This window comes from Camelina sativa, chromosome 9, assembly GCF_000633955.1.
Source record: "Camelina sativa cultivar DH55 chromosome 9, Cs, whole genome shotgun sequence".
In the NCBI taxonomy this organism is placed as follows: domain Eukaryota; kingdom Viridiplantae; phylum Streptophyta; class Magnoliopsida; order Brassicales; family Brassicaceae; genus Camelina; species Camelina sativa.
Window position 1 is genome coordinate 16,861,525 of NC_025693.1, and position 5,432 is coordinate 16,866,956.

The following is a 5,432-nucleotide window of genomic DNA, read 5'->3' on the forward strand; positions in this document are numbered from 1 at the left end:
AAATCAGTTTTTAATGGGCCAGAAATCTTAATGGACCATAAGTGTATAACTGTTAGTAAAAGTATATTTGGGTTTTCCTGAATTTTTTCTGCGGCCCATTAAAATCTTATCTTCTTCTCAATCGATTTCCGGAAACCAAAGAGACAAAAAAAAAAAAACCGAGATACAGAGAGAATTGTCTGATGTTGCGAAAGAATCGATTAGAGCAATATAAATCGGATATATCCGATAATCTCTGAAGCTTCTTCTATTCCCAGTTTGGAATCACACTTAAACCAACATGATCAGATTTATTGGATAATATGTCTTATTGTAATTCTCTGATTTCGACTTCAGTGGATAAGGTAATAAGTCGATCTTTTATTTATAGATTCGTCTTTCAATTATCAAGATTCGGCAAAGATTTATAATTTATCTGTTCTATTATGCATGTAGCGTCGATCTGGTTTCCAAAAAGATTGAATCGAATATGGATCACCTTCTTCAGGTTTGAATCTATTTCCAATTGGTTATTTTTCCTTTTTTTGTTAGATTTGAATCAATCATTCTATACTATTGAATATTCATGTATTCCTCTTTGTTCATTTTTTCTAAAAAAAACAGGAAACCAAACGGTCTGAAGCGTAAAATAAAAGATAAGCACAAAACCCTTTCGATTTCTGTTTATACATCTAGTATGACTTATTTCGAAATTATAATATTTTTGATATTGATTTCTTGTTTACTTGTTCTATTATGTATGTAACATCGGTCTGGATTGGATCGATAAAGGATCTTCTTCTACAGGTATTTTTTTTTGATAATTAATATTTGCTTTTTATTGAATTTTTATATTATGATTAATATTGAATTTTTATTTCTCCTCTTTGTTGGTTTGATCTTAGCTAAGGAAAACAACTAAAGAAGCGTTAATAAAAGATAAGAAAAAACTCTTTCGATTCGTGCTTATATTGCTAGTCTGATGAATTCAAAACTCTAATATTTTGGTTTTGTTTGGTCAGTCTAAAATTTTCTCGAGTTAGACGGTCATTGGACTTGGCAATTGGATTGAAGGAGGTGTTAGTGAATACTGGTGTATCTATACCAAATTGCTTTGCATAAAGTTTTCAAATGAAAGGTAAGAAAGCAAATAAATTTTAGTTTAACCCTTACTATAATGTTCATTTTCTTTTAACAAAACTAATGTACCATTTTTTATTTGTGCGAGTAAAACTGGTGTTTGCCTAAGTTTCAATAATCACAACAAAATGGGACGTGTAGAAAAGAGGAAACCTATACACAATCCTGGTAAGTTACTATCCAGATAAGTTAATTAAGTTTTAATTCGTTGTAAATTTGTGCTTTCAGCTAGTATTGTTCAGTAGTTATTTAAAGAAACCTTAAACCGTTTCTGCTGATATCTTCTCATATCTATACTAAACTGTTGAATTTTCTGTATTCTTGTTTGTTGATTTGTTCTTAAAATACAGGAAAACAAATAAAGAAGCCTAAAAGGAAGATAAGAAAACAAAACTCTTTCGAATTCTGTATATACACTCTTTGTTATCTGCTTTTTGGTCATTATTGATGTTTTTGTTTTGTCTGGACAGGGTTAAATTCTTTGAATTAAAAACTCATTGAACTCAACAATTGGATTGAAGAAGGACTCTGAACATACTGGTCTATTGAATACCTTTTGCTTTGCAAATGGTTTTTAAATCTATGGTAAGAAAGCAAATTTACTATAGTTTAACACCGTCTCTATTAATCATTTTCTATTAACAAATCTAATATCGAATTTGTTTATTTCGCATGGTAATTCTGGGTTTTGCGTAAGTTTAAACAACTTGGTAGTTTCGAAGGTGGAGATTAGTACCAAGCATTACACAATCCTGGTAAGTTAATATCCTTGTAAGTTATTCAAATTTTTATTCGACATCTTTGTTTTTTTAAGGTATTGGCAATTGGTTGTTTAAACTAAGTGGTTTCTGTTTTCAATTTATAAAAGTTAACAATAGTCTTTATTATAAAATTCTATTAAAGAAAAGTTTCAATAGTATAGAAAAAAGTTTGAGACTAAACCTACTGCTGACACAGTATGTTTAGTTCAAACATAAAAAAACCATACTAAATTATTACTGTCTCATCCTAAATCTTTAAAACAAAACATCTGCTCTAAAGCATACCAATCCACAAACCTCTTTCACTCATTTAATTTCTCCACTTCACCATCCTCGTCTGTCTTTTCCTCATTTATAAACTTCCTGTAATTATAACACAGCCCAGAATTAAGTTTTCCTAAACACATTTTAGACTTAAAGTACATATTTATCTATCTATAATAAAATTGAATGAATAACAGTTACCTTCGGAAACGACTTTGTCCTACATAAGCCGACTCATTTCCAATTCTGAAACACTTCTTTTAATACGACGTTCATTGTTTCCTTCTGAGGTTTTCCTTCTTTATCTACAATCAAAACCTTCAATCCTTTTTTATTAGTCACTCTTGAAACTACCACATAAAGCTGACCATGTGAAAAACATGGCCTAGGCAAATACAACCCAACATAATCCAAAGACTGTCCCTGACTTTTGTTAATAGTCATTGCAAAAGCAACAACTAAAGGTAACTGTCATCGCCGCATTTTGAATGGTAGTTTAGTATCTGAAGGAGTGAGCAATATCCTTGGAATGAGTACTTTGTCGCCGACTCTGTCTCCTGTAATCACAATAGCTTCCAAAACAAACTCAGCCAATTGTGTGATCTGCAACCTTGTTCCATTCATTAGCCCTCCTCTTGGATCTATATTCCTTAACAACATTACTGGACAACCCACCTTCAATCTAATTTTATGATTTGGAACTCCAGATACCTTTAGGCTATTTAAGAAATCGGGTGTAAGCACTGGATTATTTTCAAAACGTTTATCAGCTGGATCAATAGAATCTGAACTTAGGTATGTTCTTTCCTCACCTACAAATCAAATTCCACGTTTAATAAGTGTTTGTATATATATTAGATCTTTGAGAAAACGTAAAATATTTTAGAAACATGAATATTTTAAAAACAAATATTACTAACCTTCAAGCTGATCAAGCATATACTCATTGATTATGCCAACATCCTCATTGGTCGGACATAAGATTGCTCTTTCTTGAAAGAATTTAGGATCATCATTATCTTTCAAACATTTAGGATCTCCATAAACCTCTCTGCTTATTACCTCAATAGGATCATCTACCGATGTGATTAAAAACTCTTTGGGGATATCTATCATCACTTCACCATCGTTAGGTTTAGAAATCTTTCCATCACCAACTTTTAGTATCCATTATGAGAAATCCTTTATCTCTTTGGCTGCTGTAGGACTCAAATTATTCGCAAGAAGCCTCATATTCTTGGTCAACTTCAATACTTTACAATTCTTCCACAGATAAGAAGCATTTAGTGCACTCATACAGATTTCTGCTCTTCCTGCATTTGGGATGATGGGTAACACCTGCCTGAAATCTCCACAAAATACAACAACTTTTCCACCAAAAGGTCGATTACCAGCTCTTTTTATAATATCCGACAGACTTCTATCTAACGATTCAAAACAGTGTTTGCTCATCATTGGAGCTTCGTCCCATATTATCAAGGATGCTTCTTCCACCAGCTGTGCTTGATCTGAACCCGGACTCATTGTATAAACACTACTTTCATGCGGATTAATAGGAATTCCAAACCTAGAATGTGATGTCCTTCCACCTGCTAACAATAGAGAAGCAATGCCACTGAACGCAACGTTTAAGACGATTGATCCTCTCGCTCTTAATCCTGCTGATAGAGTTTTATATAGGAAGGTTTTACCAGTTCCACCAAATCCATAGACAAAGAACACACCACCCATGTCGTTATCCACTGCTTCCATGATCTCTCTGTATATTTTTTTGCTCGTTTGTCATAGACTTTAACCATGAATCATGTTTTTCTTGCTGCTCTTTCCGGTCATAGTCTCTCTCATCAACAATCAACACATTAGTATCATCAATTATATCTTCTGGAAGTGTAGGCATTGTGGCAAAGGCTGACAACCTTGTTCCATTGCCCTTTAATATGCTGTCTATTTCGAGTAAACCAAACCTCTGCTTATCGTCATTGGATAGAATAAGATCTTCACAAAATCAAAAAGAAAATCCTAAATCAGACCTAGATTATAACTCGCACATAATAGACACTGTAATGATCATAAAAGATTGATGTTTTACCTGTTCGGTTAAAGTATTCTCTCCGTCTCATCTCTATATCTTCAGTTAAAAGAGAACAAGTTTTTTCCCAAACAACTTCTGGTTGAGATAAACTAAAAGATTGTAGCATTATAGCGAATAGACGACGTAAGTAGTTTCCAGTACCCCAAAAACTTGTTCTCACTATATCATCTATATATTTTTGATCATTGTCTAGCAACCCTAAAGCAAAACATGCCTCTTTCTAAGTTCCATAGACGACTCCTTCAACAGTTTTAATGTCATCAAAANTTATTCGCAAGAAGCCTCATATTCTTGGTCAACTTCAATACTTTACAATTCTTCCACAGATAAGAAGCATTTAGTGCACTCATACAGNGATAATATCCATCTTCGAAACCAATTGGAACGTAGTTAATCCTTCCAATCGTCGNGCTCTTCCTGCATTTGGGATGATGGGTAACACCTGCCTGAAATCTCCACAAAATACAACAACTTTTCCACCAAAAGGTCGATTACCAGCTCTTTTTATAATATCCGACAGACTTCTATCTAACGATTCAAAACAGTGTTTGCTCATCATTGGAGCTTCGTCCCATATTATCAAGGATGCTTCTTCCACCAGCTGTGCTTGATCTGAACCCGGACTCATTGTATAAACACTACTTTCATGCGGATTAATAGGAATTCCAAACCTAGAATGTGATGTCCTTCCACCTGCTAACAATAGAGAAGCAATGCCACTGAACGCAACGTTTAAGACGATTGATCCTCTCGCTCTTAATCCTGCTGATAGAGTTTTATATAGGAAGGTTTTACCAGTTCCACCAAATCCATAGACAAAGAACACACCACCCATGTCGTTATCCACTGCTTCCATGATCTCTCTGTATATTTTTTTGCTCGTTTGTCATAGACTTTAACCATGAATCATGTTTTTCTTGCTGCTCTTTCCGGTCATAGTCTCTCTCATCAACAATCAACACATTAGTATCATCAATTATATCTTCTGGAAGTGTAGGCATTGTGGCAAAGGCTGACAACCTTGTTCCATTGCCCTTTAATATGCTGTCTATTTCGAGTAAACCAAACCTCTGCTTATCGTCATTGGATAGAATAAGATCTTCACAAAATCAAAAAGAAAATCCTAAATCAGACCTAGATTATAACTCGCACATAATAGACACTGTAATGATCATAAAAGATTGATGTTTTACCTG

The 5,432-nt window shown here is 33.7% G+C and overlaps 2 long non-coding RNA genes across 3 annotated transcripts in view; both read left to right on the top strand.

Moving 5' to 3' along the window:
- LOC104711174 lies at nucleotides 317-648 on the top strand. The gene is made up of 3 exons (XR_755215.1): nucleotides 317-344; nucleotides 436-487; nucleotides 604-648. It is a non-coding gene; the product is annotated as an uncharacterized LOC104711174 (long non-coding RNA).
- LOC104711175 overlaps nucleotides 1,493-5,432 on the top strand; it is a 15,147-nt gene continuing 11,207 nt past the window's right edge. The window contains exons 1-2 of one of the 2 annotated variants that reach the window (XR_002033458.1): nucleotides 1,493-1,704; nucleotides 1,817-1,874. This is a non-coding gene — a long non-coding RNA (uncharacterized LOC104711175). Of the gene's footprint in view, nucleotides 1,705-1,747; nucleotides 1,875-5,432 lie in introns of those variants that run through there. The other variant, XR_755216.1, reaches the window with a different exon arrangement.